Raw genomic sequence first — 7,842 nt, 5'->3', positions numbered from 1 at the left:
ATTGTGTATCTGACTAACAATTAGACCTCCAAAATATAGGAAACATAAGTTAACAGAATTAGAGAATGAAATAGACAATTCCACGGTTACTGGAGGAGAGATTATCATCTTCTCTCAGCAATTGCTAGAACTAGAAAAAACTGCAGAAAAGATATAGATCTAAGGAGCACCACCCTCTGACTTGACTCCCAGAGGACAGAGCCCCAACAACAGCAGAATACACATTCTTTTCACGTGACATGGAACGCACAATGGACTCAAGACAGACCACACGGTAGACTTACACAAGCTCAACTCGTTCAGAAAGGTAAAGGATCGCACGGAACATTCTGTGACCGTAACAAACGAATTACAAATCAATAACTGCGAGGATTTTTACGGAAACGCTAAGACTCTGCAAGTGAAAGTGTAACTTTAATTCAGAAGTCAGACCCAAACAGGGGCGATGAAACGACTGACTTCCTGGGCCGCAGGAACCCCACTGACCACGCTGACCCCAGGCCACAGTGGCCCCCGAACCACGCCCGCCGTGACCCCGGCCCGCGCCCCGGCCGCCCCGCGCCCTACACGCCGTGTCCGTTGGGCCTCCGCCCTGCGCCTCCGACGCAGCTCGCACCGGGCGCGGCCATGGGGCCCGGGCCGGCTCTCCTGCTCCTGGGCCTGGGCCTGGGCCTGGGCTGTGGGCCCGGCCCCCGGCCTCCGCCCCCGGCTCCCGCGCAGGCGCCCGGCTCGCCGGCCCGAGGCCTCCCCGTCGCGACGCCCGCCTCGGCCCGGCGTGCCCCGTCCGACACCCGGGCCCTCGTCCAGGCGCGGCGCCCGGAGGCCGCGCTCCGCTCGGTCACGGCCCCCGGGCCCCCGGGGAGCGGGGCTTAGGCTTTGGCGGCCTTGGAGCCGGCCGCGCCCGCGTCAGCCTCCGGGCCCGCGCGGCCCCGGGCGGCGGCATCTTCCTGAGCGGCCGCCGCGGCCTCTGCCTGCCGGCCGGGCGGCCCCCGAGCCTCGCGCCGCGCTGCCTCCGCGCGCACGTCCAGGTGCGCGCCCGCCGCGCCGCCGCTAACGCCGCGCCCGCGCCGGTGGACCTGCAGCTGTCCGCGCCCGGCGGGCGGCTCTCCCTGCGCTGGCTGTCCCGCCTGCCGCGCTCGCTCGGGCCTCTGGAGTGGACCTTCCGCCTCGGGCTGCTCGGGCCCGCGGCCGCCCAGAGCCGCGCGTTGCCCCGACGGGCTCTGCCCCGCGGCCGGCGCTCCTACCCGGGATTCGTGGCCCGAACCGAGTGTCCCACGGACGGGCCCACCCCGGTCTTCTTAGAAGCTGTCGGCCCGAACAGCTCAGAACCCACTGAGTCCTCCGTGTCCTGTCAGGTATCCGGACCGATGACCTGTAAATTGGACCCCGTGCGGATAAATAGGAACGATGATAAACCGGTGCGACTGACCAGGGACATGGGAGACACCTTCAATGCAACAGTCATCCTCTTCTGTCCACTCCAACAGTACTATCTGCGGATTTGGTATATCTATCCTGTGCCTTATGTAGGGGCCGTGCCTGACTGGACTAAACCTATACCAAACGCACCGGTCAAGGCAGATAGAGGTGCAACAGTGTTGACTATATTCCCATATTCTTTCACTTGGGGGGTGTATCTGTTTAATTTCTCGGTAGTTGTCAGAACGCGGGATCCCCGGGTTCCAGGGCAGAAGGACTCAGACAGCATCTATGTCGTCATTTTTAGACGTCCCCTGAATGCTGTTATTTCAGGGCCTTCCAACATCACAAGTAACTTCACAGATGGGGTGACTCTCAATGGAAATACGTCTTCTGATCCAGAGGAAACAGACCCTCTAGAGAAAGAGAGGCTTAAGTTTCTCTGGTACTGTACCACGAACCCGAGAGACTATGATGGACAAAAAATAACAGTGATAAGCAAGGAAGTGTGTCTCCCGGAGCAGGTTGACCTCAAGTGGACATGGGCCTCTGGTCCTATCCTCACCCTTTCTCCAGAAACACTTCAAGGTGGCCGTGTATATTTTTTCAGACTGGTGATCCAGAAGACAGGCAGGTCAGCATTTGCTGATGCAACGCTGCGCGTGCTTCAAGGAGACCCAGTTGCAAGCATCTCATGCATTGAAAATTGTGACCAGGTTCTGGTTTTATCAGAGAGATTCTCGTTGTCTCTGGATTGCACAGGTTGTACAGCAGGCCGAGATGTCTATCGGTGGTCCATTCTGACGTCTTCAGGTCAGGAGGTGCCATTTGACTGGACGGGGCAAACTTCAACAGGACGGCATGGTGCTTATGTGTCTATAAAAGCTTTTGCTTTCTGGAGTTTCAAGGAAGATAAGTTTTGGATTTCTCTAAATGCAGCAACTTGGAGTGGAGTCACGTTGGTCTTAAGGTATCCTTTCATTATTCACCATGTCCCTATAACCATAGACTGCACAAATTGTTCCAGAAAAAGGAATTTCCTTCATTACTCAGTTTGTTGTCATTTGTACTCATTTCAAGCATAAGAACATTGTTCTTACATATAAAATAATAGTTCCTGATGTACATGGTTTTGGTGAAATCAGTTCTTTGAAAGAGAATAACTTTGGATCCATCCTGTATTTGGGGAAGAATTCCACATCGCCCCCTTCCTTTCTCCCTGTTGGTGTGTTGGACAGTCATTATGCCTTGAAAATAATTGCCCAGGCATATAATACCTCTCTGGGAGCTTTTTCCCAGGTGAACTTGTATGCCACTGTGCGGCCTCCCACTGACGTAAAGTCATCAACGACTGTGCTGGAGGAGTTATCCAACTTCACCACGGGACCAAATTCCTCCCTGTCCACTTTGCTTCAACAGCAGGATTTTCTAAATGCAAGTTATATAATATACGTAGTAGCTTCTGTCATGAATAGCATGAAAACTGATGCAAGTCTGCAAGCTGACAAAGTTAAACTCCGAGAACACCTTTTCAATCAGACACTCATTCTTCCTATAAACACTTTGGCGAATATTAGCCAAGTGGTTATGGCTGTTACTAAATTAACAGAAAAAACCTCTGAGATCAGTGCATTCTCTCAGAAACTGGCCACAGTGAGGACTTGGCAAGCAAGCCAAGCCCTCCAAGATAGTCATCAGAGAGATAAGAGCATTTCTTCTGAGCAAATAGAAAGTGTGTGCACTGGAATATTAACAACCTTGTCTAACATCCTGAAGCTGCTGGTTCATTATGAAGTGTTCGAGGAGCCTTTCCACGTGGTTGAATCTCTAGCAGACACAGTACTGGCTGTGAAGGTGCCAGAGAACGAGACCACTGCCTTGAGGACCTCCAACTTTAAAATGCATGTCAAGAAAACCGAAAAGTGGAATGTTACCAAGTTCTTCAGCACCCAGAAGCACTGTCAGAATTGTTTTTATCCCACCCTAAATGTGAACAGCGTTGCTAGTCTGCCTGCCAACGCTCCCATCTCCACGATGTTCTGTGAATTTGCGGATGACCCTTTCCCTTGGCTAAATCATGGGGAAAACATTTTGACCCAGGTGGTTGGATTCCGAATGACAGGAGTCGAGGTCACGGGTGACGTGATTGAGATGCCACCTGATGCAGTGGAAGTGTACCTCATCAGGAAAAACCTGAGCTTTGGAACTTTCAATCTCACGGTGGGACCCAGCTCAGAGCCTTACGCAGTGGATGAGTCATCGGCAAAGACGACAGGGGCGTTCAGCTTTGTTGTGGACAGTGCAGCAGGGAGGGACGTGTTGATCCACATCCTGACAGACGTGTCCGTCTTGTTCACGGTGTCTGTGTACGCGGGCCGTGAGATCACACCCAACTCTTTTATGACCAGCTACCTGGTGTCCCATAAAATCCCTCCAATTGCCAACGAGAGTGACCTGTTTGACCCGGAGTGTCCGGTGAAGGAGGCCCGAGTGGTCTGCCTCCCCGCGGCCCTGGTGCAGGTCATAGCTCAGCGAACCGATTCCTCTGAGTGCACCGTCGCTGTGGTTCTACAGGCACCTCGTTTCGTCCTAAACCCCAATAACAAGTTGGTGAGAATTTCTGTTTTCAGCACTGAATGTTTGGACATGTTTGGGATCCAGAGCGACTGGAGAGAAGCCACCTGCGTTGTGGGAGAGAAGACCACCTGGCAAAGAGTGCACTGTATGTGCAAGAACCCACGGCGGGCCAAACGGCAGCTGGATATAATCAAACAGGCCAACCTTCGCCTGCGTACCCACTATTTGACGGCCAAGGTGATCGTGGTCCCTAACCCTGTGGATTTACGAGTGGAGGCCGTCAAGAACGTCACCCAAAACCCTGTGACTCTCTTCACGGTACTTCTCATTATGTTGTTGTACTTGATCCTTGCGTTCTGGGCCTTGCACAGAGATGAAACGGACCAGTATCTTAGGGAGCATGTGATAGTTCTCCTTGATAACGATCCTTATGATAATGTGTGTTACCTAGTCACTGTTTTTACAGGAAGCCGTTGTGGTTCTGGCACCAGGGCCAATGTCTTTATCCAACTGCATGGAACCGAAGGTAGCAGCGATGTGCACTGTTTAAGCCATCCACAATTTACAACTCTCTACCGAGGAAGCATCTGCACTTTCCTCCTAGCGACGCAAAAGGACTTGGGCGACATCCATTCCCTCCGCGTGTGGCACAACAATGAGGGCAGGTCCCCTGAATGGTATTTAAGTAGAATCAAAGTGGAGAATCTGTTCACCAGACACATCTGGCTCTTCATGTGCCGAGAATGGCTTTCTATTGACACATCTCTGGATCGAACATTTCAAGTTACCCCCCCAGATAAGCCTCTCAAGAAAATGGACTTTTTCCTCATAGATTTTAGTTACAAGCTGGGGAGAAGCCACTTGTGGTTCTCCGTTTTTTCTGGTGTCATTTCTACACCGTTCAACAGGCTCCAGAGGCTGTCCTGTTGCTTAGCCATGTTGCTGTCCATGCTTCTCTGTAATATTATGTTCTTCAACCTGGAGAAGGAGAATGAAGGAGAGACACAAGAGTGGAGGTTCACCGAGTTGATTTTGATCGGATTGGGAAGTGCCTTTATTACCCTCCCTGTGCATCTAGTGATCAAATCTTTGTTCATCTATTCCCAGAGGAGACCTCGGGTGACTCTAAGTGAGGTCACTCCTCAGAAACATCCTTTGCAACCGCCAGCAAGTGAGCACTGGGAAGAACGATTGGGAAACTGGCATGCCTATGAAACTGCCAAGGCAAGCTCCCAGGAGCCTGTGTCTAAGAGACATCGTGCAAAGCCCAAGGCTTCTGTCAACGTCACCTCTAAAAGACAGCCCCCGGCCAAGCAAGCAGAAAGCCAGGGGTCTCCCATCAAAAGCAAGGTCTCCCGAACCCAAAGCAAGGTCTCCCGTACCCAAAGCAAAGTCTCCAGAACTCAAAGCAAGGTCTCCAGAGCTCAAAGCAAGGTTTCCGGAAAACACCACCAGGTCTCCCACACCCAGGAAAAAAATATAAACACTAATAACCCAAATATTGAAGATGATACAGATGTTTCTGTGGAGAAGCAGCCTTCGCAGACCAGGATTGTCCTGCCTCGATGGTGTGTTTGCATAGCCTGGGTATTGGTTTTTCTCATCTGCAGTATATCCTCCTTCTTCATCATATTTTATGGACTCAGTTACAGCTACGAAAAGTCAATAGCATGGCTGTTTGCATCATTTTGTGCATTCTTTCTGTCAGTCTTTCTAGTGCAAATGTCTAAAATTATATTGATCTCAGCCTATAGAACAAGTAAGGCCAAGTACGGTAAAAACCTTCCGTGGATCGGCAACTACCGCTTCACTGAGATCAAGCTGCGTAACACCTGGAAGGGTCCAGAAAAAATGCAAAGGACCCATGCAAATGTCATGGAGCTCCGAAACTCGAGAATGTACCAGCCTCTCACTCAAGACGAAATCACAATATTCAAAAGAAAGAAGAGGGTCAAGCGAAGAGCTTTCCTGTTCCTTATTTACATCCTCACTCACTTCATCTTTCTGGCTCTCTTGCTGAGCCTAGTCGCCATCCTGCGCCCCACTGACAGCTTTTACTATAATCAGTTTATTCGCGACCAGTTCTCTGTGGATCTGGCAGGCGTGGCCAGGCTGGAAGACATCTACCAGTGGCTGAACAGGGTGCTGTTGCCTCTGCTCCACAATGACCCGAATCCCACATTTTTCCCTGACAGCTCCTCTAAAATCCTTGGCCTGCCACTGATGAGGCAGGTGAGGGCACAACCGGGAGAGAGAACGTGTATGCCGGCCAAGAAATTTGTGGAGGGCAGCCTCAAAGGAGAGATTCGCTGTCACCCCGAATATGGCATTGACCCAGAAGACACAAAAAACTACTCTGGGTCATGGAATAGAGTTAGTAAGCGGGACACTGACCAGACGGCCGGAGGGTTTACTTACAGGCCTCCAGAGAAGAGGTGGGCGTACTCTTCCTATGGGCTGCTGCACACCTATGGCTCAGGAGGATACGCCTTCTATTTTTTTCCAGCAGAGCAGCAGTTTAATTCCACACTGAGGCTCAGCGAGCTCCAGAAAGGCCACTGGCTGGATGAGAAGACCTGGTCTGTGATAGTGGAACTGACCACCTTCAATGCAGACATCAGTCTCCTCTGCAGCGTCTCGGTCCTCTTCGAGGTCTCTCAGTTAGGTGTTGTGAACACGAGCCTGCATGCACACTCCTTCTCGCTCGCTCATTTCAACAGAAAATACTCAGCCGACTCAGCAGAAAACTACCTGTACTTGGCCATCTTCATTTTCTTCCTTGCCTACACTGTTGACGAGGTTTATGTAATCACACAAGAAAGGACTGCCTACGTGCAAAGTGTATATAATTTGCTCAACTTTGCTCTAAAATGCATCTTTACCTTGTGGATCGTGCTCTTTTTCAGGAAGCACTTCTTGGCCATCGGTGTAGTTCGGGCTTACCTGTCAAATCCCGAGGATTTCATTCCCTTTCACGCAGTGGCTCAAGTGGATTACACCATGAGGGTGATTCTGGGTTTCCTGGTGTTTCTGACGATCCTGAAGACGCTCCGGTATTCCAGGGTCTTTTACAATGTGCGTCTGGCTCAGAGGGCCATCCAGATTGCCCTTCCTGGCATCTGCCACATGGCATTGGTGGTGTCCGTGTATTTCTTTGTCTTCATGGCATTCGGGTACTTGGTGTTCGGGCAGCATGAGTGGAACTACAGTGACATGATCCACGCCACCCAGACCATATTTTCCTACTGTGTCTCAGCTTTTGAGAACACGGAATTTTTCAATAACCGGGTTCTCGGGGTCCTCTTCCTCTCATCTTTCTTGCTGGTGATGATATGCATATTGATCAACTTATTTCGTGCTGTGATTCTGTCTGCCTACGAGGAAATGAAGCAGCCCGTGTATGAGGAGCCCTCAGAAGAGGCGGAAGCCATGACTTATCTGTGTCACCGGGTAAGATCTGCTTTTTGCTGCCTGTGCCTCAAACCCAGGGCGGAAGACGAGCCCAGGTTCTTCATCAACATGGTGTACGGGCAGCCGGAGAAGAAGAGCCGCCGCTACCTGGGGCTGAAGACCAGAAACATCAATGGGAAGAAAATGGTTTACCTCGTCGTGTGATCCATGGCAGTGTCGAGGCCCACAGACAGGTTTCTCCAAAGGCCCGGTTTCTGGGGTCGAGGGGCGTTTCGCGGCTCAGTGTGTTTCCCACCCGTATTGTTCACAGTGCAGCCCAAGTCTGGACACGTCTGCGGTGGGGGCCTCCACGCGTGGGACTTGAAAGGAGGGTCAAGGGCAGTGTGGCTTCTGCGGAGAGAGGAGGGCGACCATCTGTGAGTCCCGGTTCATTTC

At 51.7% G+C, this 7,842-nt stretch overlaps 1 pseudogene; it reads left to right on the top strand.

Annotated features, from left to right (window-relative positions):
• Positions 446-7,622, top strand: LOC102176206 (annotated as a pseudogene).

This window comes from Capra hircus, chromosome 5, assembly GCF_001704415.2.
Source record: "Capra hircus breed San Clemente chromosome 5, ASM170441v1, whole genome shotgun sequence".
Lineage (NCBI taxonomy): Eukaryota > Metazoa > Chordata > Mammalia > Artiodactyla > Bovidae > Capra > Capra hircus.
The sequence above is the reverse complement of the archived record's forward strand: the minus strand, read 5'-3'. Positions and strand labels throughout refer to the sequence as shown.